The sequence below is a fragment of the Aphelocoma coerulescens genome (assembly GCF_041296385.1).
Source record: "Aphelocoma coerulescens isolate FSJ_1873_10779 chromosome Z unlocalized genomic scaffold, UR_Acoe_1.0 ChrZ, whole genome shotgun sequence".
Lineage (NCBI taxonomy): Eukaryota > Metazoa > Chordata > Aves > Passeriformes > Corvidae > Aphelocoma > Aphelocoma coerulescens.
In genome coordinates, this window is record NW_027184085.1 from 11,790,943 (window position 1) to 11,818,202 (window position 27,260).

The window sequence follows — 27,260 nt, forward strand, 5'->3', positions numbered from 1 at the left end:
TTAGACCAGCAAGATCTGCAGAGGAATGCTACCTTCCCCTTAGCCTGCTTTCCAGATGCTCTTGCAGGCTAAATGAACATTTTGCACAAAATGATGGATGGCTTGTTTTTCTCAGGGTGCCCTCTGGATTACAGTCTGCAGGCTCAGGATGTATCTACTTGTAGTGCCAAAATGCAGGGAAAGCTACATGCTTATTTACAGGATTTACTTAGTACATATTGAAGTGTGAAACCTCAGTGGATATCTCTGAGTGAATTATAAGGATTGTACTGCTGGCACAGTGGTAAAGCAGAAGCATGGAATTGTACACACTGAATTACATTTCCAAATACTTTGAAGTGTGGCAGATGAGTTAATATATACAAAATCACTGTTCTTCTGTTATTAAATCCATTAGTTATCTGTGAAACAAATACCTTTGAGTAGGTCTTGGCTGCCATTAAACAGTGCTATGGAGGAAGAAGTATTTAAATGGGATAAGTGACTTCAGGTGTAAGCCTTTCTAAAATAATAGAATGTTCAAAATATTTCAAGCACTCACATCAAAAAAATCCAGATCTTAATTTTCTCTCATATCCAACACCCTAAAAGGAGTCATCCAAAGACATCATTTTGTAATGACAAATTAGTATCAGGTCTTTGCAAAATTTAGCTCTGTAGCTTAATCTGAAACTGAATCGCTTTGCATTTTCAGCATATCCAGATTAAGCATTTAGATCTGGTCTTTTGTTAATAGACAGTGGCCCAGCTGAAATGCTTCAACAATAATTGAAACATGCCCAAGGTCAGAGTGTTGGTGAGGATCCAGATTTCTAATTCTGGCTCCTCTCTAATTTAAAACCCCTATTTGATGAATTTACTCAGAATAACCAAACCTGAAGGCTAAATGGGCTTGTGGTCATGCCTGGAAAACAAGTCTGTTTTTTTGTTGTTGTTGGTTTTTTTTGTTTTTTTTTTACTGGAAAGAATTTATATTCATCATGCCAGGAATTTAGACTGACTTCTATCATTTTATGGTGCTATTGTGTCAAGGAAATGGGACGAGCCAAGAATTGTCCTGGATGCCTAATAAAAGAGATATGACAACTGAAAATCAGCTTGAACAGGGATTGTCTAACTACAATATTCCTACTTAATAGTGAGCACATTCATGTTAGACAGATAATGGTTTCAAGGAGCAGCTCACTTGCACACCCACACAGCCCTAAGCAGCAGGCAGGCACCCTTTCTGGCCTGTCTGCAGTCCTGCTAGGGCTGCACTCACATGGGTTTCCCAGTTCACAAATGCCTGGCTGAAGCAATGCAGGACGAGCTGACCTGTCGTGTGAACTTTTCACGGTTGTTTTTGTGCTGTCTGGACCCTGTGGAATGTGTAAGTTTCCTGTTTCACCAGTGTACCATGACTTGCATTTTGGGCAGGGAAACATGTAAACATAATTAGATGGCTGGCAACTACAATTCCCTTTGAAAATGCTGTCAAGATTTGTGCCATTCATTTCTATTTTATTTGGGACCGATTAATCTGATATTGCTTGAGGCTAACTTGCCTATTGCCTTAAGAATTTGGGAGTTTCCCAGCACACTGTTTATGGGTTGCATGTGCCTGTCTGTCCAGAAAAAAAGGTGATGCAGAAATCGTAAATTTTCCCAAGTCAAGCACTCTAAATTTTAAGCTGTGATGTGTCATCTGGCTTCTTTCTGGTTTTCCTCCCAAGTATTGGATACACAGCTTTCAAATACCCACTAGCAGCAGGGTCTAGGCTTTCATAACTCAAAAAACATGTGTTTCCCTGCTGAGGGTGATGGGCTGAAAACAGTTATTCTGATCCCAAAGCAGCCTCCTCCTCTGTCGATGCTGCTGCTCTCTGTGGTGAGGCTGAACTGAATCAATGTAAGGCCAATACATTATTGATCACCCTCTGGGCAGGCATAACAAGATTTGCAGCTTCAGGGGCTGTAGGAAAAGGACAAAGGGACTGACAAAGACCAAGGTCTGTTGCTGGAGGTCAGCAGTTCCCTCCTCTAATTAGACACACAAATACCTGATTTTTGTAGAAACTGCAGACTGGGAACACCATTTTCATCCACCTCCCCAGTGGCTGGGTAGGAGATGCAGACTTCTGGTGTTATTGCCCTTTACATTTCTCAAAATAAGAGGACATCAGAACTTGTAAGGACTCTAACAGCAGGCCTTCACAGCAGTTCTCTGGAACAGATAAGGATTTACTACCCTGTCTGTGCTGGGGGAGGAATATCACAGGCAGATTTATTTCAGTGCATCAGGACTTTCTCTCTATGCTGACTGTGATTGCATTGAATAGACAGAGAGGCTTTTCTAAATTGCTTTTCCAAAACATCAAGAAATGAATTAAAAAACTAATAGGCACAATGAGGATATACTACTAACTTATCTTCAGTCACTTGCAAAGCACTCATAGATGAGCTCCTAAAGCCAGCCTGTGAGAACTGCTTGATAGCTGGTGACAGGGATGTGCATTGACACCCACAAAACCCATTTTCTTATTTTTCTCTTTTTGTTTCATAATGGTTTCCCTTTTTCTGCCACTACGTTCAATAGAGATGCCCATGTCTACTATTTTATTTAATCTTTAAAATATATTTTCTACTTTTCTTTTGTCAGTTCTGGACACAGAATAGAATCTCAGAATGATTTGCCTGGAAGGTACCTTAGGGATCATCTTGTTCCAGCCCCACTGCCATGGGTAAGGACACCTTCCACCAGACCAGGCTGTGAAGACTTGTGAAAAGTCCCTCTCCAGATTTCTTGCAGGCTAATAATAAGTACTGGAAGATGCTATGAGGTCTCCCCAGAGACTCCTCTTCTCCAGGCTGAACAGCCCCATCTCAGATGATGTTCACAGGAGAGATGCTCGAGCCCTCTGATCACCTTTGTGGCACTTGTCAGGACTCTCTCTATGTTCCTCCTGTGCTGGGACCCCAGAGCTGGATGCAGTGCTCCAAGTGGGTTTCAGCAGAGCAGAGAGGCAGAATCCCCTCCCTCCCCTGCTGCCCATGGGGCTCTGGATGCAGCCCAGGATGAGGCTGGTTTTCTGGGCTGCGAGTGCACATGAGTTGCTGGGTCATGTTGAACTTCTTGTTAACCAACAGCTCCACGTCCTTCTTCCCAGATCTGCCCTTAATGAAATCATGGCACTTCCTTATTTTCCATGTGACTTAGCACAGTTTCCAGAAGGATCTGCTCCATGATCTTGCCAAGCACCAAGGTGAGACTGACCAATGTGTAGTTCCCTGGTTCTTCCTTATTTCCCATTTTACAAAATGTGTATTTTATAGTGTGTGAATGACTTTTCCAGTCGGTGGGAATTTCACAAGACTGTCACAACTTCTCTAAAATAATGGACAGTGATTTAGTCACTTCATCTGCCAGTTCCCTCAGGGCCCACGGATGCATCTCATCAGGCCCCATGGACTTGTGCTTCTTCAGATTCCGTAGATGTTCTTGAACCTCATCTTGTCCTACAGCACATGGTTCTTCATTCTCCCAGTCCATGCCTTTGCCTTCTGTGACTCAGTCAGTGTGTCTGGAGCAGTTGCTGGTGAAGATTGAGGCAAAAAAGGTTGTTGAGTACCTCAGCCTTTTCCATATCTTTGGTAACCAGGCCTATTTTTTTCTGGAGAGGCCTCACATTTCCCCTAGTCTTCTTTTCATCACTGATGTACCTGTAGAAGCTTTTCTTGTTGCACTTGATGACCTTGGCCAGATTTAATCCTGTCAGGGCTTTGTTTTCCCTAACCCAATCCCTGGCTGCTCAGACCATCTCTCTGTACTCCTGCCAGGCTAAGGGAGTTTCCATTTAAAGTTCAGGTTGATCATGCTGTGTACATAAACCAAATATACCCACAGCTCAAAAATGCACACAGAGCTCAATTTTTAGGGCAGAGTTACAGATTTTTCCTACTTTTCCTGGTGGCAAGGCCAGCATAAAGAATCCCCAGTGTACACTCTCTGGGATTTGAGCTCACAGCTTCCCCAGCTGCTCTGACAGAGTTACTTGGGAGGCCATGCTGCACACAATTTTGCTGTGGTGGAAATTATAGGAAAGTATTGGAAAGTATAGAAAAATACCTAATTACCTGGAAAATACCTAATTATATTTGGAAACTGTCTAGGTAAAATCCTCCCTGCTTTTCAAAATCAGAACACTTTTCCATTCCAACGTGGAAGTTTTGCTGAAATATGACCTTTGTATTTTTATAGCTGATCCAGATCAGGGTTATCATTAGCCTGAGAGTTTCCAAACATGCTCTCCCAACCCCTTCTCCTCCTCCCAGGCTACTAGCAGTCTGCAAAAACTTGTAACAGCCACAGAGGGATCTTTTACTTGAGGCTGTGCAGGAGAATTTTCTGATGAAGCCTCTAGCTAGTCTCATACCCATTCTGCTTATCTACCCAGGATGAAAACTATAGGAAATCCCAGTCTAGACCTAAATTCCTAAGCAACTTCTTTTTGTTGACTTAGAAAAAGAAACTGCATTTCAGTGATGTCTTTAGAGCAATTAGAGAGGTTTTCCAGTGTCATCCATTGTTACTTGCACATTTTTATTATTGCTTTTAAAAACATTTATAGAACACTTGGCCCTAATCACAGTCATAAGTTATTTGTCTCTTCCAGATTGTTACTTCTCAGAGGCAGAGGATGGACTAATGGAGGCAGATCTCAGCCTATGGGAAAGGACCAGGAGTTGTGCCCCACAGATCTAAGTTAATCACAGCACCCAAATTGCAATGATTTTTATCAGCAACTGGGTATGAACATGAGGTTTCTATTAAAAATCTTCTTTGGAAACATCAAAATTTATAAATAGAAGACAAGTCAACAGAATGATCAGATCAACATTCCCTCGTACATTTTCTTCCTCCTATTAAAAAGCTTAGTTGTGATTTTCCCCGTAAATCCTGTTCAAGGGTAAGAAGCAAACCAAGCAAAGAATGTTACTGTATTTTTATTCTCCTATCATTGCAAAAATTCTATAACTTCTAGAGCTGTTTGCAAATAAACAAACAAAATATAAAGATTTAAAGGGAAAAAAAGAGATGGATGTATTTTTATGGTTACAAGTGACCACTGTGAACATTCAATCTCATCACAGGTATAGCCTGTACTTCAGAATTTAACTCAGTTAATCTTTTATCCAGTCCAATAACTTGCAAGAACTCACACTCATGTTCTGTGAGGATATCAGTCTTCTTTGGAAATTCCTTTTTGGAATTGTGCTGAATGCCAGGGGACAGCAATCACTTTCCTCTAATGCCCCATCACATCAGTCTGAGATAGTAATGTAATTTACAGATATTCAGTGATCTCCTTTCACTGGCAGAGCCATGTTGATAAGGCTTAATATGAATGCAATGGAGTTTCAAATGCATAAATAACTAAAATTCCAATTATACATAGGGCCAGCTATAGCTATAGCTACCTGACATGCTAGTGGGGAAGCCCAGGGGCAAACTGTGTTCTGTTCCATCATGAAAATTGTGCCCACTTTGGCCTACCAGAAAATGGGAATTTATCCTCAGCTTTGATATTTTGTTCACATTCCTTTTACCTTCAGGGCTTGCTCAAGTGCCCTTCTGCTTTCTAAGGCAATTAATGGGGGAAGTGAGGAGATCTGTGTTCCAGGAAGGTGGTATGCTCTGGGAAGGGAGTGTATTTTGAGGAGTGATGGTCTGGAAAATTAGTCAGATAGATGTAAGCTTCCTTTTTCCTGGTTGTCTGCTCTACAGTATAAAGATTCTCATTGCTTGGGTACTCATACTTGGGTTTAACTCTAGATGTATTAATTAAAACATAATCTTCAAAAGGATCAGCTCATGATCAGCAGCCTAGAAAAGCTGAATCTCATCGTGAAGGCTGCCCTCTCTGTCACAGCTCCTGGGAAGAAACAATGGATGGAAGGAGAGAGAGGGGAGGAGGAGAGAGAGCCAGTATCAAAACAAGAGTGGGAGAAACAGAGGCAAACAGAAGGGAACAAACCCCACAGGGAAAAGAAAACACACATCATGGAAGAGGGCAAAGGGATGAAGGGGAAGTGTAAAGCAAAAAATTCAGACAAACAGAGAACAAACGGGCTGGAGACTGAAAGACAGAAAGTGTGGGGGGAGGGTGGTGGAGAGGAGGAATTAGAGTAACTTTTAAAATCAGTTATTGTCATTACTAATGGAAATATTTTTTAAAAACCCTGATGGATGCAAGGTCCTCTCAAAAATGTACTCATGTAGCTTGGGAGGGTTTTGAATTTATTTAGATGCATGGCTATGAAACCCAAATTGTTCTCTGATCAGTGAAGAGAACTGTCAGCATAAATGATGCTTAATGGCTGGTCTTGACACTAGTAAGGATATCCTGCACATTTGATTTATAGCCCTGAGGAAACAGACTATGAAAGGATCTTACACACCGAAATTCCAGTTTAATGATGCAGCCTAAATATCCAACAGAAACACTGAATGCTCTTCTTACATTCTTTTGTTACAGATTTCATCTCATCTCAGAGCAACAAAATCTTAAGATGTGTTCCTACCAATGAAAATTTGAATTAAACATAAATTGGTCCTACTGATTAGCTATTCATGGAGTCTCAACCTACCACTACCTGGAGGTATGATGAGAAGCACTTGCTCTCTTAAGCACATCTTCAGAGCACTTCTATAGCAGGGAAAGGAAAACCTTAGAATGGTGGATTTAGATGAAATAAAAAGATTGAAGAGTATGACTGTTTGTTGGAATGCTTTTGACTAGATATTATACACACACCACCACAGGTTTTAGGTGTTTTTCTGTCATTTATGCACCACATTCTTATATCTATAATCTGTTCTATTTTAGTAGAACTATTTTCTTGAGAAGAAGCTACCTAAGTAAACGTTTCCAGGTCTGGTCCTTAACTGCTTTTAGTATTACTATCTGTTCTGGCCATCTGTGTTTTTTCATTCTAATTCCATAAATGAATGCTTGTCCTTTGAGAATTCCAAAGACCATAAAGTAACAATGAGCCTCTTCTGCAATTCCAGACTGAATACTGTAACAATTATTAGTTGATGGGATATGCAGTAAAAAGAATTCTTATTGACATTACAATTTATAAGGATAGTTTGCTTTCACTAAAAAGTATTATAACATTTCTGTGCAAAGATGTGGCTGGCTTAGCTGTGTGCTTAGCCAGTTTTGAGCTGGTCTTTGGTGATGCAACCTAACCCAAAGAACAAGTACATAATCAGATAAGTAGCTCTGTGTTAATGGTACATCATGATTTCGGATTATTAGGGTTTCCATTTAATTTATTTTGTTTTGAAGACCATCGATTCCAAGTTGGTAAGTAAAGAGCATTAAAAAACCACAACCAATGAAAAGAAGCATTCAAGTCTGCCATCTATACTGGTATGGCTGGAATGCTGGTGAAGGATATAGCCAGGAATTTAGGATTCAGTGCTTACTCAGCTTTTCTTAACACTCCCATAATTAGTTTTAATAATGAGATAATACCTAAGGACCCAGTCTCTACTGTTACTGGGAGCTGTAACCATGTAAATGGAAGCTCCTCAACTAGAGACCTATGAAATGTTAGCTAAAGGAAAGAATGGAGCACATGGATAGGTTCTTGTTTACACCAAGGCAAGAAAAGCAGTGAAAATGTAATTGAATCCTCTTCAAAAGAATTTAAATTGTAATAAATAATACAAATCATGCCTGTAAATGAGAAGATAATCTATTGTATTGGATTAAAGTGGCACTAAATTAAGATTTTTTAATTTTTTGTAATTTTTTCATGAAGTTCTTGACAAATAAATATCCTCAGAAAATAAGTGTTGATGTTAAATGCAATTCCATATGCAGCAAGAAGCCCACAAAGCAGAACTCTATGCTAATCTCCTTACCCTGAGACTGATCACAAATGGACAGTAAACTGAAGGGAAGAGACTGTATTCTAACCATCCAGGAGAGAAAGAAGTGGGGGAAAAAAACCCACAGAACACAAAAACAAACCAAACAAAAACCACAAAAAAAATTCCAAACCAAACAAAAAGCATATACAGTGATAAATCGTATAATTTTTCTTACAGAGGTCAGGTAAAAATAATTAAGGCAACATAATTAAGACTTTTTTTTAACAAATTATCTTAGTTCAATTACACCTTTCATGAGGAAAATCACATTCTTCACTAACCTGCTGAACTAGTGAAGCGGAAAACCATTCTTGATGGACAAATGCTTCTTTGGATAGCAGGGGTATACAGAATTACGTGCTACTTTGTGGATTAAATTCTGCTAAATACTAATGGCAATCTCACTCCATCATGAACTGAACTAAAACCTAAAGGCCTACTGGCATGGCAAGGATTCAGTTTAATTTGATACAACTCTCATGCATGTGTATCATGCAATCCTTCCTTCTCATGTGCAGAGAGAGGATTTGGAGAGGTATTTGCGATAGTGTACAAGACAAAGAAGGGAATTTTGTGGTTCTGGTTCCTAAACTGGGTTAAAGTAATCACATATAGAATAAGTCAGGAAGCTTGTACTGTGTCTACATTTACACTGTGATTTGGTGTGGCTACAGAGTTATCTGCCATCGTGTTGGTCTGACTTGCAGAGCTGCTTTGGTGCGTATCAATTACAGAATCACAGAACCAGCTGAATTGGAAGGGACCCACAAGGGTCATTGAGTCCAAGTCCTGGCCCTGCACAGGACCATCTCCAAGGGTCACACCATGTGCCTGAGAGCATTGTCCAAACACTTCTTGCACTCTGTCAGGCTGGTGCTGTGACCAGCTCCCTGGGGAGCCTGTGCCAGTGCCCAGGGTGAATGACCTTTTCCTGATACCCAAACTAAACCTCCCCTGACACAACTCCAGGCCATTCCCTTGAGTCCTGTCACTGGTCACCACAGAGAAGAGATCAATTAGATTCGGAAGAAACTCCATCCCAAATGCCTCTTAAAGGTATTCTAACTCCTTGGGGGCATGTAAGGAGGAGAGTAAAGGGGTCTAAATCAGCAATTTGCTCTTTGGATGTCTTTGAACTCTTGTTTTGGGGACACTTGGGCTCAGGAAACAAGGCCAAGTGTTGTCTGAAGGAAAAACTTCCAACTGGTGTTTTGTGACTATGGGCCTTAGACTCAAATGTCTTGCTAAAGCAGGCATAGGCAGTAATTGTCCCTTCTGGGAAGGTGTATCTCACTGAGCCCTGCTATTCATTGTGTAATATTCATTCCTCATTCATGGAAAAAAAGGTCTGATTTGATATATTTTGAAGGACAGCATGTGGGGCACAGGTTCCTGAAGCTGAGAGCAGAGTCTTGGGAAGGTGTGGTGCTGAGAAAGAGAGGTGAAGGGAAGTTCAAAAGCTGCATGAAAGCACGGTCAGAAATAAAAGTGAACATGAAATTCAAAGGCAAGGCTGCCATTCCCAAGGGAATTTCTCATTCCATGATTTACATTAATAAAGATTCTCAGGGCAAAGGGACCTATTTGCTTTCTCCAGAAAATACAGTACTTCAAACAAATCTCTCAAAGCACGGACTGTGTTGAAGGATGAAGTTGGTACCAGAGACTGAGTCTTCACCAGTCTGCCTCTCATTCCAACCAGATACTGTCTCACTGCAGCCTCTGGATGATGCATCATCCAGATATAATAATGGTGAATGTGATTCCAATTTCATTCTACATACTTCTTCACGTGAAAACTGGACTTAGAACATTGATATGCAGGATCCTGGAATAAATAACAAGGCTGAATTTAAGAGTGATTTAATGAAATTGTGATGTTTTGACCCAAATTGGAATTTCTTGGGTATTTGATGAGACAAGGAGATGTTTCTGAAAGTTGATCCAAAAGGCAGAATAGCAGAGGCTAAGACTTTTGCCCAGCAAGAATTAAATTCTGGACAGAGATCAAGTATGGGCCCAACTAATGACAGAAAATTCAAATAGATCCAAATACAGAGATTATACCATCTCCATTTAAAATATTTGCAAGTAATAATGTTAGTATACCATTTAGCAATCTGGTTTAAATATGGTTCCTCAGGGATAGCTGCCTAGAGAAAACTAAGTGGTGGTGTTTGGAAGGCTCCCTTGATAAAAGGGGGAAGATGACCTACACTTCTTTTAAAGTAAAATGACAGAAAATTATCGTTTAAGAAGCATTTTAAGATTTTTTAAGAAGCATGTGAACAAATGTCCTCAAGACTCTTCCTTTCTTTGAATTTTCTAAAGAAAAACTCCTTGGTTTTGCATATGATTGCAGAAAAAAATGCTGAGAAAAGGCTGTAAAATTATTTTAAGGTACTTGGTTTTTACTTCATTCCAACAATCACCAACTATCTAATGTTCATAGAAAAAAAACCATATACTGTATCCATCTGTCTCCAATCTTCAGCATCCAATTGCAGCTATAATTTTGTTACTCAACCACTTAGAATGGAATTGACAACATCCTTATTGCTAATAAGTATGCACTGTTTATTTGCAAAGATACGTGTTTTCAAATTGCACAGTAAAATAAAATGACAAGCGAGTACCCAAGCAAGCAATTCTTTCTTAATTACTTTTTGTGCTTTATTATTACATTTTATTTTAAATGGTTCCATTCCTTCCAGTAATAAGTTCAACCTGAGGCTATGGTTTCTTGGCTTTTCTTTTTAAATGTACTTAAAAATTGATTAATAAACTGTAAAAACTGATTAATAAACTGTATCCATATCTCTCAGTAATCGTATTCTTACTTTCAGGGCATCAGAAGTAGGGGAACTGATTAGAAACAAATGTTCCTTTTCTGTATTTAATGATTCTTATTAATCCTGAAAGCTAACGGCATTGACTGGATTGTCAGCTGGGCTCTCACTGTCATAATCTGCAAGAACAGACTTTGGTGCCCAGGGTTAAAACTTACAGGTTCCAGAGTCAGGCTCCATATTTCCTTAGAGGTCAGTACCACCAGAGGCTTTTGTAAGATCAGATCTCTCTACATACACTGACATTCTCAAAAAAAACCCCAGGTTTATTCTCATTTCTTGGGCAGCAGTTCAAACTCAAAAAACAGTTCTCTCCTCATAAAGAACTGGTAGGAGCAAATTGAAATCTGTAAGTTTTGTTTATTGAAAGACAACAGTATGATGATGATGCTGATCCCAGTTAGGAGTTGAAGAGCCTTAACTTCTAGGAACTCTGCATACCATGAGTTATAACAGCCCATGGTTTCACGGTAATTATTAGTGGATTTGGGCACAGCTAGGCAGCTCTCAGCACAAACATGATCTGCCTTAAATCTGAGTGCATCTAACCTGGCATCAGATCAGCACATCTACCACATGGTGTTTACACTGATGTGCACAAGGGACCTAGTGGTTCCTAGAAAACAAAGGCTTGTGGTATGTTTGGTGTAATTGGAAAGCAGCAGATGGGTTTGTGTTTCCCTGACTTGGAGAGAAGAGTAAAATTTGGCCTAGACTCAGTCACAGATCCCTGAATCCCCAACTGGTCATGAAGGATGGGTGAGTGTGTGGGAAGGAGAAGGGGGATCACCCTGCTGATGACCACTGACTATTTGACACAACCCTCACAGAGGATGATGAGATCCTGTGGATCATTCCATGGCAGGCAAATGATTTCTTCCCTCAAGAACAGAGGAGCCTGCTAAACAGATGAACTGAAGCTTTTTTGGCATCAGGCAGTGAAGTCCCTGAGACTGAATATTCAAGCAAAGAGTAAGAATGCAGTGTAAAACTGTGAGAATAGACTTCATTGCAGCGATGCATTGTACAGATATATGATATTCCACATGAGAAAAATCCTACTAGACAGAAGAAATCACTTTAAAGAAATCATTTCAAGAAAGCATGAATGATTTCTATTGAGTAGAATGAATTTATACTCTGGATAATGTGGCTTTGGCGTTTTTTAAGTTTGATAATGCCAAAGCCAGACCTCATCACTTCATGAAACTCTGCCCTTGGGTCCATATTTATTAACTTCTAAGTACCATTGTATTCCTCTGTGATGTTTTGGTTTGTCACAGTCTTTAAGGGCTGGTACAGCATACCAAAGATTGACTCTCACTCCCTTGTTTGCTACATATTTGGTGCTAATTAGATGCTTCATTTGTACAAGTCCTTCAGAAAAACCTCTCTGCTGGAGCAGGATTACCTAAGATTTACATCTGTCCATGTGCAAAGTGCAGAAATCTCCAATGTCTCCACACTAAATCGCAGTCTTAAACTTGGACCCCATCCCACTTTCCAATGCTTTGATATTTTTTCTTGTGATCCAGGAAAAAGGCTGTAGCCATCTCTGAGAAGTAAAAAGGAATGTCTGACACTCATTTACACCAACCCCAGCAGAGGCAGGGACCTTTGCATGCAAATATGAATGAGACCAAAGTTTGATTATCATGATACAGTTTAAAGAATCCTTGGATTTTCTTTTCTCTTTCTCTTTTTGTAGAAGTTTTAATATGGTCTGAAACCCTCTGCATCAGAGGAAGCATTTAAATAAAAACACAACAGATGACTGACAAAGTGAGATTTGGTTCCTCTGGAAATGTAAGGAAACTTCTTTTCCAAAACCTGGAAGAGTGTCAACAAAGATGGAATGCATAGAGGATTTTGTACCTCCACAACAAAATAAGCAGCAGAAATTTTGTCGTGGGAATACAGCATGGGACAGAACTGGAGTTTCAGCTTGCTGATGCCAAGTGCATTAAGAAATCCTGTGAGGAGCAAAGACAAAAAATAAGCAGTTTGAAATGCCATTTACAAGGTGCTCGGCTTCTCTGTAATGCAAATAGTCATATAAAATATGCAGGAATGTGTTTTTTTCAGGTTTGAATGGGAAGAGGAAATTGATTTACAAATTCTGACTGGAATAGGAACCTTAGAGTAAGACTAAAAGACAAAGCAACTCCCTGCACTCCTTCGTGGAGTGTATACTGCACGTAGCTTCCTCCTTCTGTGGGAACTGCTTTGACTTTTGTGCTATTACAACATAATCAAGGTGCTCAACAGTGTAATTAAATACTACGAATTTTGCTCTTTAGTGATCCTCAGATTAGTATAATCATCTTCTTGGTTGTTCTTGGGCAACTGGCCTTTCAGGACTTTCAGTGGTGTGCCTTCAAAGGGCCCTTTACATTTGTGGAGGGGTGGAAGTCAGCTCTGCATAAGGTGTGGTCTCCCTGTCTGTGGTAGTCTGGTGGCTTCACACAGGTGTTCCCACCGGGCTTTTGAGAAATCTCAGCCCTCAAGCCTTCAGGGAAGCCTCTAGGTTGTGCAGGGGCTGGGTAGCAGGGGATTTTCTCGTAAGTGATCTTAATTCCCATCTGTATCTGTGGGGCCAAGCAGAGAGAAATCTTCCTCTCTTGAAGAAGAAGAATGCAGAAAACTTGAACAAGCCCGTATGCACAGAATTGCCATGGCCCTGTGCAAGAGAGAGCAAAATAGTTTTGATTCAAGGACAAAGCAGTAGATGCTACACATAAACAGTATTCATGGTACTGAGACCTGAAATACACCCTGTTGATTCTGGGATAGGCTTTTAACAAAGCTTTGTTCTTTCCCTGCAGAGGTCTTGATATCTGTTTGGTAAGTTGTCTTTCTGCTTCATTAGCCTTTCTCTAAGAAGAAAATTCCTTTTTAAATTTAAGAAAGCATAGATGCTCTGCCATTTCAGGCACAATCTGTTTGTGTAAAAAAGTATGTAATTTTCTTTTGCTGTTTCCATGGGCTCGTGTTTTAAAATAATTTCAGAATTAAATATATTATGGACTAATTCTGAGGCTCTACGGGAAAGCTGTGTTAGATCATCAAGCCCACTTCCATACAACACAAAGCTGAGTTTGTCCCTACAGGGAAGATATACAAAATTAACTTATTTTACACTGAATGTTGGTGAAGAGGCCAAGAAAATAATTTTCTCCTGGTTAAACCTACATAAATCATTTTCTTATCAAAGACACTAATATGCAAGCACAGATTTCCATAATAATAGGAGAAAAAGAAAGGAAAAAAGAAGACAATTTTTACTCTTTGTACTTAAGAAAGATTGCATTAATTCCTTTTGTGTATTCCAGTAGCTACAAACTAAAATGAAAAGTATAACCAGAGGCAGATAATGTCCTTTCTCTCACAGGGAATGAACAGTAAAATACGTTTCTGTTCCCTCCTAACTGGAACATCCATTCATTCTCACTCAGGTAAAGCTGCTGTTTAAGGCTGGCTCCCCAGGGTTCACCTGATCCCTGCTGCAAAACCACTGAAGGGTTCAGCCACAGTGACACAGACAGCCTGGCCTCCTCCCTCGGCTCCTGGTTTCTGCTCCTGTGGCAGAGGAGGAATATTCAGATTTAAAGGGCAGCCCAGCCTCACAGCACCACTTGAGGCCATGGCAAATCAGGACCCTGTGGTGCAGGAACAATCACAAAGGCAGAACAACCTGAACTTCAGTGGAGCTTTCCAAGAAATGTCACCCGGGACTGTGAAGAGGTCAAGTTATAAACTGGGGCTCCTTGCAGAAAGGTGTGCAAGGGTGAGTGCAGATGTAAAAACCATGACAAAAAAGAATGATTGTTGGAGACAGAGCAAATACATCTTGAAAGAGAAAGTTGAAATAATCTAGATAATTCCCTGCAACTGTTAACCGGATTTTTTCCTTCATTCTTTGAAAGTTCAGTTCAAAGTAAAAGAAGTCCCTAGGTAGGCTTTTCTCTCTCTGAATATTCTGTCTCAGTTAAGAGCCCAGTTTGTGCAGCTCTAGTTGTGAGTTTCTTCAATTTTTAGTATTTTCCTGTGCTAACCCTGTCAGGCTCATTGCTGTTGCTATACGAAGAGCATGGAAACAGTAAAGACAAAAAATTCCCAACCAAGTTTTCTAAACATACCATATTGTGAAGAGGCATCAATCACCTCCTTTCTGTGCTAACAAGCTATTAAAAAAAGAAAGCACTCTGGTGGAAACAGATAAAAATGACACTTTTTAACTCTCTCACTTGTTACCACAGTGATTCTTGCATTTATGGGGGACATCTGCTACAAAGGATGAAAAAAATATTTTACTGTAGGCAAAGAACAGTCTGGAAACAAAATCATGTCTCAAAATCTAAACTAAACTTTTCTTAAATTGTACTTCAGTGAAAAATAACAGCCAGGATCAGTAAACCAGACTATATTCCAATTGAAAATAATCAGACCAGAACAAGTCCAACAAGGGAGCTGAAAACGCAGCACTTAGAGTTTATAGAATAGGTTTAAGCTGCTTGAAGGATAGCAAGAAGTGATCAGCCAGCTCAGGAGTGTGATTTCCTTTGCAAATAATTTCTAGATGGAGATGTAGCCAGTGCTTAGCGTTCTGCTAAAGGCAGTAGCCAGAAGCAGGGAAAAAAAACCCAAAACAAACTAGCCAGAAGCAACATTAAAAAATTAACAATGACAAGGTAAGCTAATTAGCAGATGCTATCAAGATAGAGTGATAAGGTGTGATTAAAGACATCTTTAAGCCACTTCCAGACCTCTCCCCACTGGAGAAGTGTCTAGGAATGCATAGGTGGTTTCATTACATCCTCACTGTGGGCAGCCAATTCCCAGTCAAAACTGAGTGCAACCTCTCACATTTTGCAGGAGACTGAGCAGAGGAGGATATTTTCTTCCACTCCCATCCTAACATCATGCCTGCAAAAAGAAATGGAGGGGCACGGGAAGGGTGTCACACAGCCAACATGCTAATATTTAGATTTTGAGAGAAGCTGCTTGTGTAGGATGTACTTTACCCTGCAGATTACGTTCTCTTCATCTAGCTAACAATTTCTGTTAGCTTATGCTGAGCATTTAATGAAACTCTCAAAGAATTGTGTTTACCCCAGAGTAGAAGCACAGGTGGAAGAACATGACTATGGCAGAGTACTGTAGCACAATCAGGGTAAAATCTGGAACAGAGCTGAGCTCCCAGCTTTGTCCCCTGCCTGCAGAGTCTCCAGCCACAAAATTACATAGGAGTGTTTTGAATAAAAGGCAATGCCCAGCCCTTGGAAGGGGACCAAAAAGGGGGCTCAGGAAAGAAGAGAGAGAAGGACAGTCTTCCATGCAAGGAGACTAACCTAGAGGGCAGTCAGGTTCTGAGAGACAGATCAGTTCGGTTTAATGCATTTAAGCTTGCTGCCACAACAAACCCCAAAGCCTTTACCTTGTTCCACAGGTTATATGATGAACAGTACTTCTCTGGGAAGTAGTAAATATGGTATTTTCCACTTCTCAACAAGCGAACATTTTATGATACTCTAGACAGAAGGTACTATCTGTTATTCATGTGTCATTTTATATGAACATCCCATGCAAACATACCCAAACTCCATCTTTATTATATACTGGCATTGAGAACAGAAACAAAAATCATACTTGGTCAAACTATGCAAATGCAAGAGATAATGACTAAGTAACATTTTCAGGTCATGACCACACAGATGTTTGTTGGTGTTGCTATGAGTAGGCAGGAGACTTTCTAACAATACTGTACACATGTATTTGGCTTTAAAAAATACCAGGAATTAAAGATAACTCAATAATAAATGGAACAAGTTTTCTAGCTGATGAGCTAGCATTACAGGGAAAGTTTGCTTTTCCTGTTTTTATTGGTTTTGCGCTAATTAAATTCTCATCATTAACTATATTAGGTCAACATTTTCGGGTGTGTCTTTTTAACAAAAAAAAAAAAAAGAAAGAAAACACTGCTGGCACAATGATGGCTGTTCTCAGACGTAAAACACATGCAGAACAAATTGACCAAGGTAAGCGCTGCAGATTACAGAGGAAAGTATACTTTTGGTGATAATAATCAAGTGTATTTGTTTAATAACAATACTTGCCACTATTACAATAATGACCTAAAGTTTTGAAGTGCTCATTTCCTCCCTGTACTGTTTGCCACTTCAGAAGGTGTGGATACTGTTGAGAACAGAGAAGATAAGAGCTATCACAGAGATTAAAGGAGAACTTCTCAGTTGAGGAGCCCAGTTGTGGTCAGTGGGGCTGGTAGATGAGAAGCAGCTGTGGCAGGACATGATGAGAAGCAGCTCTGGCAGGACTCTTGTGGTGGGATGGTACACAGAGATTCACTTAACAGGTTAACTCATTGACAAAATGTGCAAGGTCTTGCATATTCTTTTTGGTGAGATTTCAAGGTTGTTTGCCATTGGCTTGACAGAAGAGAAAGGGCGCTCCAGAGGTTCAACTTTGAGAAGAAGGGTTTGGCCTACAGGAAAGAGACTCCTAAAGCACATCCAGTGAATCAGAACATTGGTACTTCTATAAAGCCCGCTTGTGATTCTCTGATCTCTAAGCTCCTATGTAGCCAAACACTACACCAGTCATTAATTTGGATCCTGAACAAAAAGTGGCCACTTCTCTTTCTTCTCAAATAATCCTTCCTACCTATAGGTCTGACAAAGGGGCATTTGACACACAGGGAAGCTTTGGAGAGAACCAAAATGCAGAACTTCCATCATGTGCTGAAGCAGTTGTGCTTCTTTAAGAGCTTGACATATGTTTGGGCCCTGCCCCTGTGCCCAGCTTTCTCCTAAGGAGATCTGAAGGCATCCAGAGATGGCAGTGGATTGGCACCCACCTTCAACCTGGAGGAGACTGAGGGGAGACTTCATCGCAGTCTGTAACTTTTTCATGAGGGGAAGAGGAGGGGGGCAGACACTGATCTCTTCTCTGGGATGATTAGTGACAGGGTCTGAGGGAATGGCCTGAAGGTGTGTCAGGAGAGGACTAGGCTGGATATCGGGAAGAGGTCTTTCACCCAGGGGGTGCTTGGGCACTAGAAGAGGCTCCCCAGATAAGTGGTCACAGCTCCAAGCCTGACAGAGTTCAAGAAGCGTTTGGACAACGCTCTCAGGCACATTGTGAGATTCTTGGGGTGTCCTGTGCACAGCCACAAGTCGGACTTTGATGGTCCTTGTGGGGCCCTTCCAATTCCGCTTATTCAGAGATTCTGTGATTCCCCACACCCTCTTCACACTCACGCACCCGGCCCTCAGCCAGCAGCGCGGTCTCCCCCAGCGTCCCCCACCGAGACCCCCTCTCCCTCCCTTTCCCCTCCGCAGCCCCTCCCCGGGCGGGGCGGGGCCGAGCCCCCTCCCCGCCCGCCGCTGCCCGCGGGGGGCCGCAGCCCCGCCGTCACGTGGCCGCCGTGTCACGCCCGCCCCTCCGCCCCATCCCGCCCCCGAGTGTCCCGGGGCGCTCGGCGCCGCCGCTCCGCCCTTCGGCAGCGCCGCGGATCGCTCGGTGCGCGGCTCCCGGCGCTCCGGCACCGGCGTAGCGGGACGCGGGCGCTCCATGAGGTGAGGGCGCGGCGCGGCTCGGGCGGCGGGCGCGGGTCCGTGCGCGGGTCCGTGCGCGGGTCCGTGCGCGGGTCCGTGCGCGCTCGGCGGCGGCGGGCGCGGTGAATGGGGCTTTGTGTGCGGCGCCCACCTGCTCCCGCCTCCGCCGCCCGGCGCGGGGGGCTCCGGGCTCTTCCGCGGCGCAGCCCCAGCGGGGAAACCTCTGCGGGGCGCAACACGAGGGAACTTCTCCCTTCTCTTCGCCGGGCGCTGCCGGAGAGACCCGTTTGTCCGGTGTGGGGGAGCGGGGAGCACTGGGGGGACCCAGCCTGTGAGTTGCTGCCGCTTGACTGTTTATTTCCATTTACTCTATAGTTTATGTTTTGGTTGCTTTGTTTTGTTTTGTTTTCCTCTCAAGATGCATGGCGGGGAGTGACAGCTGCCCGCAGGGGTGAGCGATGGCACCGCCGGCTCACCGCCCCGCACCCCTGCCCGCCCGCAGAGGGGTCTCCGCGGGTCCCTCGGCCCCGAGCGGAGCCGCCCCGGGGTCGGGGGTCCCGGGTAGCGCGGGTCCGGCTGAGCCCCGGCGGCGGCAGTGCCGGTCCCGGGGCGCCCTGGTGGGAGTTAGATCCTCCCGCGGGGGGGAACCCTCAGATCCCTCCCTCCGACCAGAAGGGTGGCCCCGGCTGTCCCGGTGCTGTCCGGGGGGTTTGGTTGGACCCCGTGCAGGGCAAAGTCGCTGTCGGTCCCCGCCAGTCCCTCCGCCCCGCTGCCGGCGGCCGATCCCCGTACCCCGCGGGCGCGCCTGGGGCTGCGCCTTCCCACGGCAGCGCGGGCTTAAAAGATCCAGATCTTCTGTTGCTGTTAGAAAGAAAAAAAAAAATTAGTAGTCTGCTTTAGGAGTAGCATTGAGTTTAATCGGGAACCTGTGCTTTTAACTTCCCACAGGGCATGCGAAAGATTTGCCTTCCTCTTGCACAGCGTTTGGCAGCACAAGCCTTCTGCAGTCTGCTGTTGCCACTTGTGACATTCTTAACTTTCTCCTTGTGAAAAGAGTAGTTAAAAATCTGCTTTAACAGCGTTGCAGGATCTCTAACAAATTCTCCCATTTGCTTCTGTAAGGAGTATGAATGTGCTTACTACTATGAAACAATTCCAGTCTACTGCTACTTTCAGAGAAGCTGTAGTCTCTTTTTGCCTTTTTCTTTTCTTCTCCTCTACCCTAGCAGGTTGTAGATTAGCTGTGTCATTAAAAAAAAAAACAAAAAAAAACCAAAAAAAACCAACATAGATCAAATGCCAAAAATTACACATGCATCATTTTAGAAAGGTTTGCTGGTGTCCACAATTACTAGGAGTAGCTGAATTTAGTAAATATCTGTCAATGAGCTGCTTGACTCTTCTCTTGGGACACTCATGGAAAGCTGTCAATGAGATTTTATTTACTATTGGAAGAATTGCATAACAGCCATATGAACCAGAGTGAAAGAGCATTTTGAGTAGAACAACACACCATATGAGCTCAGGGTTCCCTTGATTTGAAGCCAAGCTCAGTGCCAATAAGTCACTGTGCAGTAGCAGACACCCATCTTTCCAGTCTCTAAAAATATTGTGCCTTTGCACTTCTCCTCCCCTTCCAAGAGTGCATGGGCTAGCAAAGCAATAAAATGCTACTTCCTCCTCTCTGCTTCCCTGAACCGAGAGAGATGGATAACATCAGGTGAAGAAGAGACTAGATGGGAGGCTGCTCATCTCATGAAGTGATGTAAGCACTTCATCACCCACTTGCCTTATCTCCTTTTTTTTTTCCTTTCTGTTCTTTCTGTTCAGTTTTCCTTCTCCCCCTCTCTGGTGAGAACCTCATGCCTTTTTTGAGGGAGAAGCTGTGACTGGAGAAACATGAAAGCTAGTTCTTGTGTAAGATGTTGGTAATTTCTAAATCCTGCTGCAACAATACCCTAATCACATTCCTTTTGGGAGCTGATTGTGGGCTAGTTCTTTTTGCACAGGGATAATGCTTGAAACAAGTATAGAGAAAAAAAAAAACCAAGGGAAACCAGAACAAATAAATTCAAATCTATAGTGCCTTGCTTAATGGCAGACATAGTAGAGTACTAAAACTTCCAAGGTAGAAGTGTGTCAATCCATACCATCTTCTGGGGTTATAGATTTGAGCAGCTGGCTCCTGCTGTGTGTCTACCTCTTGCATTTCTGAGAAGCCTGCTCACTTTCCAGCATTTTTTGGAGCTGCTGTCTAGGTGCCTGTGGATGCATGCAGATGATAGTTGTATTTGATGTAGCTTGCGCTTTGCTTTCAGAGCTGTCAGTTCTGGCTACTCTTTACATTTAGAGTCTTCTGGTCATGGGCTTTTAGGGTTCAGAGGAAGTAGTGCAAATAAGTGTAATTCTGGTAATATGTTAAAGCAGAGATTGTCTCTATCCAGCCGCCAGAGACATTCAAGTCTGCTGAACTCTGGGAGCAACTGAAGCTCTCCACTGGCACTTTGGTCTAACTAACAGTCCAGGTACTTGCCAAGGACTACTGGAGTGGAAGAACACAGCAGTGAAAGAAAGCATCCTTCCCCTGTGTTAGGGTCCAGAACAAGATGGCCAGTAGCACCTGGAGGTGATGGTAATTGTCTGTGTGCTGAACTTGAGATGGTCACATCTGAGGGAGAGCCATGTGGTTAGTGCATTTTCCTGGGAAGTTTTAAGTCTTGACAAGTCCTTCCTCTGCAGGCAGAACTTGCATTTTAGATGAATGCTGTAGTAATTTATGTATATTTTCTAAAGCTGTCATAGTCTTCTTTTGGTTTTCTGCTTGGAAGCCATTCCTAGTACTTAAAATACTGTAAAACAAGACATGTCTTTTTTTTTTTTTTTTCCTCCCACATGAATCTGCTGGGGGAATGGGTAGAGGAGAGAGAAAGCCAGATTTGATCAGTCATTATAAAAGGAAAAGAATTTGTATGCTGGTCTGCTTGTGACTCTGTAACTTCAGTAGCTGAGGATGTTCCATTTCTTTTCTCATAACTCTGAGAGGCAGGGAGCTACTGTTAGTTCTTGCAGATGTCTGACTTCCCAGAGGCACTTTGGAACACCCTGAAATATCTCTGCAGAGTTTTGACACTCGAGTACTTTCTGAGGACCTTGTTTACAACTACTTGCCTGAGACACCAACATATTAACTCTAAGGGATATATGAAGATTCATAAGCCTGTGAAGACTGGGAGAAGTATCTTAAACACTGTATCTTCTTCTCCAATATTTATAGAGCACCTAGTGCTGCTGCTATTGAATACAAATTTCAAAAACCTGAATAAAATCAGATAAAAATCACTTGACTATCCCTAAGATCACAGAATCAGAGAACGACTGGGGTTTGAAGGAACCTCTGGAGATCATCTAGTCCAACCCCTCTGCCAAAGCAGGTTCAGCTAGAGCAGGTTGCACAAGATCATGATCAGGAAGGTTTTGAATATTTCTGGAAAAGGAGATTCCACAACTTCTCTGGGCAGCCTGTTTCAGTGCTGTCACCCTCAAAGTAAAGAAGTTCTTCCTCATATTCAGACAGAACTTCCCGTGTTTCAGTTTATGCTTGTTGCCCCTTGTCCTGTCACTGGGTACCACTGAAAAGTGTCTGACCCCATCCTCCTGACACACAGCCTTAAGGTATTTGTAAGCATGGTTAAGATCCCCTCTCAATCGTCTCTTCTCCAGGCTAAACAAACTGAGCTCTTTTAGCCTATCCTCATGAGAGAGATGCTTCAGTTCCCCAGCCATCTGTGTCCCTCCACTGGACCCTCTCCAGAAATTCCTTGCTTTTCTTGAGCTAGGCATTCTGGAACTGGACACAGCACTCCAGATATGGCCTCACCAGAGCAGAGCAGAGAGGGAGGATAACCTCCTTCAGCGTGCTGTCCACGCTGTTCCTAAGCACCCCAGGATACCATTGGACTTTCTCACCACAAGGACATACTGCTCACTCATGGTTAACTTGTCCACCAGGACTCCCAGGTCCTTCTGGATTTCAGCAGGCTAACCCATAACCTGTACTGGTCCATGAGATGTATTTGTCATGAGCTGCAGGACCCCACACTTCTCTTTGTTGACTTCATGAGGTTCCTCTCTGCCCAGCTCTGGCACCTGTCCAGATCTCATTGAATGGCAGCACAGATACCATTCCACAGACATCATCCAGCAAGATGGAAATATTGATCTTGCTGATGTCCTTTATAACACTGGTAGTCTTCCAGAATAGAAAATATCTGAATTTTTAGTGCTTTTTATTGAAGGATGGAAACACATGAAACTCTCAATTTTTGGGTAATGTTAAAAAAAATGCACTGTTTTCATCACTTGAAATACTTACCCAAGAACTTGGTAGCTGAATAGGGGAGCTGTGTTATCAGCACAGTCCCTGAAGGTGTTCCTAGATTAAAGGAGTTTCCAGTAGGATACCCTTCCAAGGTGTTTATGAGAGTGGGGCTTATCAAGTGTCTTAGGTAAATTGCTTTGATATTCCTGTCTTTCTAACTCCAGCCCTAGTGGATGACTGCTCTGCCTTAGGCTGTTCCAGAATTAATCCATAAAGTCATGGATATGTCTCCTCATAGATTTAATGTTGCAACTGTACAGTTTGTTGTGTTTGATGATTCTGAAGAACACCAAGTTGAATGGTTGATAACAGAATACCAGGAAGGGAGGAAGTATAAACAAGTACTAGGTGTTGTTATCTGTATGGACTTCTCATTTAAGAACTGAAATTTCAGAAGTGGGACTCTAAGGCATTTTTCTCTCTTGCTAATTGTAGCTAGGTGATTTATTTCCAATCTTGTCCAGTTGAACTGAATATTGAACGTGGATGTGTCTGCGGAACTGCAATGTGGTTTATGTATGATCAAACTAAAGAAGATGGTCTCAAAATTGAGGGCCATGCAAGGGGTGTGTGTGTGTTTGGTTTAGACAGGGAAATTGAAGGCAGAGAAGGAGCAGCAGTATGTCCCAGTTCATGCAACAAGTCCTGTCTCTTTTGTTGTGCTCTTTATTGGCCTGGGTGTGTGTTGATAGGCACTTCCAGACAAAAGAACTGTAGTGGGACTGGCATAAAGTTGTATGTAAGGAGTGAACGGCAAATTTGCCTGGACTTTTGCCCAGAGTCCTGTCTAATATGCCAAGTAAACAAATCAGGGTGATGTCACATTTTGATTTTTCTCTTAACCTGCTCCTGTAATTCACTGTGTGTAAGGCCTTGTTGATGCTAGCTTTCTTCTGGCTGTCTAGAACTGCATTTGAATACACTATTGAAACAAACTGCATGTATCCCCATATCAACCATCTTGCTTGGATATGTATTGGCTGTATGTGTCCTCAGAGGCTGGTACTGCTTCACCTGAATCCATTGAAAGGAAATTTAACATTTGCAAGTTACAAATATCAAAGGAAGTGTAAGAGTAAAGAGTTGATACAAAGTGTATCACAGAGAGGAGCGATAGCTGTAGACTTGTTAGTGTTGCAATATCTCTGGCGCTCTAACTTCTGGGCTCAGACGCTTAAATTTGTACAGCTCAGCACATCCTTGCCAGTGATTTGTGAGCAGATAGAGGGAATGCACTAAGTTACCCAAGGCCCTTGCTATCTCTGATGTCTGATTCTGTTTAGAGTGGGATTAACTGTATATAAATCACTCCCACTCTTGTGTAGTGCTTGGGCTTCTCGGTGCATTTTTCACTGCGTTTTCATTAGTAAGTAATAGTAGATTAACTAAGCCAAGAATTATTTGTCTTTATAGGTAACACTGAGTTTATAAAATTCTGTTTCATTTGACTTTCCCTATGATAGGAGGGTGGGTTACTCAAGATGGAAAAACTGAGCTGTGCTGATAAAGAGCGGGGAAATATTCCTGTAGCTTTTGGTCACATCATACATGCTTCTCTGATTTGGCCTGAGAAGTGGAACAATATGCTCAGCTGGATGGAAATAGGAAGTAGTCAGGGGAGGTGGAGTGTTGGGTGGATTTTTTTTTAGGACAGAGTGGGCTTGCTGCATTTATGTGGGAGCAGCCAAAGAGGCTGAGCAATGGCTAATGCCTCCAGGCAGTACTGTGACTGGCAGTGTTGAAGAGAAGCTTGGATTGGAGCACATTCTTGGTATTGGAGGGTAGGTCAGGGAAGTTCAGGGATGGGAATCATTTATGACGTTGGATACAGAAGGTGATCAGCAGAAGGGATGCATTAGTGTTGATGCCTCTGGCTGCTTCCCAGTGCTGGCTGCTGCTGGGCTGTGCTTCTGGGTCAGAGCTGGGCTGTGATTTAGAAAGTGATCATCCAGAGGAAAAATGATGGTGTGCTTTGGGGGAAGATGCTTCTGGGGCCCCTTATTTTCCCCATGAGAGTAGGTGTAGTCACACAAAGGAGGTTGTAAGTGTATAGTAGCAGTAGTACTCTTCCACACTCCAGACCCTTTTTTCATTTCTCCCACACCTCTGTGTGTGTTGCCAGATCTTGCATAGAGTCTGTAAATCTTTCCTGTAACCTTTCAAGGTTAAAGAAGTTTTTTTGAAGTGTTTTTGGGAGGGGAAGGGTAAATTAGTTGATATTAGTCATGCTTTGCTGTGAAAGAGCTCTGTGTGAGATGGAGTCTTCTCAGGGTGTTCTGAAAGAGGTGCAAGATTTTTGACACCTAAATTAATTGAATTCAGCACTTGCCAGTGAGGGGTGACTCATTAGCGTGAACACTGTGCATAATATATGGTTTTACTGTAAACTTCCAGTTTTACTTAGGGAAAATAAGGCTTTTCCTTGTTGCATCAATGGATCTTTGGCCCCTTCAAGGAGTTAATTGAAAGACCTTGCTCTGGTTTTAATGCAATTGAATGAAAAGGGAAAAAAATGTCATTATTGTTGTTTACTGTGGTTTGCACAAATCTCACTATAAATCAGTGGGGAAGATTATCCTAATCTGTTTCCTACATTTAAACCTAAAGATTGCATTGTGTATTAAAACACAGTTGCAATGAAATTATTGAGGCCAAAGATTACCACCACTTCAATGTCTCTTGTTTTAGCTAGATAGGTTTACCACTGACCTAAAGCTGTTTTTTGTGGCTTGTATTCCTCAAGGCTGTTTCTTGACATTAAACTAAAGGAAGATGAGATAGAGGACTAGATATTTAATTTTGGAGCTAATGGTTAAAAGCACGTGATCAGCATTAGCTGTTGAGAATCCCCGGAGTTAAGCACTTATCTGCTGCTAAGTTGCTGCAGCTATAAAATGACAGCGCTCAGTATTTATTACACATTCGTTCTGAAAGTGGAGAAATGCCTCTGTTAGTAGAGATTGCTTCTTGTTAATACCTGTGATTCATTGCAGAAATATTGTTTTGAAGTGTCTTGATGCTCTCTAGTGAATTTCTAGTAGTCACTTCCTATCTTGTAAAACAGGAGAGTATTAATGGCGCTTCCTTTATCCCCCCTCGGGCAAATGAACAGTTGTCATAAAGCTCTGCCGAATCAGGATGCTGACCTCTTTTTGCATCAATTCCAATAATTACACCCTTTGAGAGGGGACTTCCTCTTTAAACAGTGACAAGAAAAGGCAGCCCTCACCACTTCATCCATTTTTATCTCTACAGTTGAAGGGTTATGGGCATTATGATGCACAAACTGTAATCTTAATGTTTATGTTTAACTATATCTTATGGAAAAAATACAGATGTGAAAAACACACTAAGCTTGGGAATGCTGTTTTTGAATGCTTGAGCATGCTTTTTTAATGATGCTGAGGATTTGAGTTTCACATTCAATGTATAAAATGCACTTATGCTGGAGGTGAAGTATCTGGTGGGAAAAACACGTTGTCTTCTGACAGAAACACTTCTTCCTTTCTCTCAAGAGGGAGAGTAACATACTATGAGTGCTTGCAAAACTTGTTAATTAGACTTTGCTACAGGTTCCTCAGAGGAGAGAGTCCAGTTTTGCAGCTGCATGTGTGTACCTACAAGGAGTTTTCATCTCTCCCACAGCTTTGTAATTGAGCACTTTGTCTTCCTTGGGAGCTATAATAAATCTTTTGTCCATAGGAGCCAAAAATGCTGAGGGAGTGGGAAGGGGGAAGGACAGCCTACAGCAGACAATTCTTTGGCAATCTGTATGTGAGGAAAGATTTCTTGTTTTTAATTCCCTGTGCACAGGATTTATTTATACTTCATTAACTGGTCCAGTTAAACATTTCACTTCTTTTAGTCAAAGTATATTTAAGTTATAAAACACAAAATTCTGTTAAGTTTTGGATTTTGTGGGATATTGTGTTATGTTTCACATCTTTAAACTTTCTTTACATTGTTGGGGTTTTTTTTTCTTAGAAGTTTGGGGTTTGTTTGGTTTGGTTTGATTTGGGTTTTTTGCTGGTGTGCTATGTAAAGAAAGCCAGGTAGGTAACAGTATTTGTCTTGTCTGTACCTTGGCATTTCTGGTCTTTGCTGTTCTTATCATTCTTGGTGTTACCAGATGATGACTTAGGAGATTACTGGGCTCTTGTTGAGGTTCAGGCTCCTTTCCCATGCAGGTTATGACAGCTGTTTTGCAATTTAATGCTTTCTCCAAAGTTTGGGTAGGTGTAGCAGAAACAAAGTGGTATGCTTCTCTCAGAGCAGTCAGAAATAATGCCTTCTTTTTGATTGTTCAGTTATAATTTTTTTAATTTACTTTTTTTACTATTTTACAAATATTCCATTCCACCCAGGAAAAAGCTAAGAAATTTTCACCTACGTCAGGGAGTGACAAGATTCTGCAAAATCTATTTTCCTTTTTTCCTTTCGCTTGCTAAAGAATTAAACAAAATGCCACAAGCCCATTTTCCTTGTGATTAAATGCAAGAATTTTTAATGAAACCTCTTCTTCATATACCTGG

The 27,260-nt window shown here is 42.1% G+C and overlaps 1 protein-coding gene across 5 annotated transcripts in view; it reads left to right on the forward strand.

Moving 5' to 3' along the window:
- The first annotated feature begins 18,269 nt into the window (after nt 1-18,269).
- Nucleotides 18,270-27,260, forward strand: part of RAI14 (retinoic acid induced 14) — an 86,740-nt gene continuing 77,749 nt past the window's right edge. For 4 of the 5 annotated variants that reach the window (XM_069001562.1, XM_069001564.1, XM_069001565.1 and 1 more), the window contains exon 1: nt 18,270-18,371. The gene's annotated coding sequence lies outside the window, so the exon portion shown is untranslated. Of the gene's footprint in view, nt 18,372-18,635; nt 18,682-27,260 lie in introns of those variants that run through there. The other variant, XM_069001563.1, reaches the window with a different exon arrangement.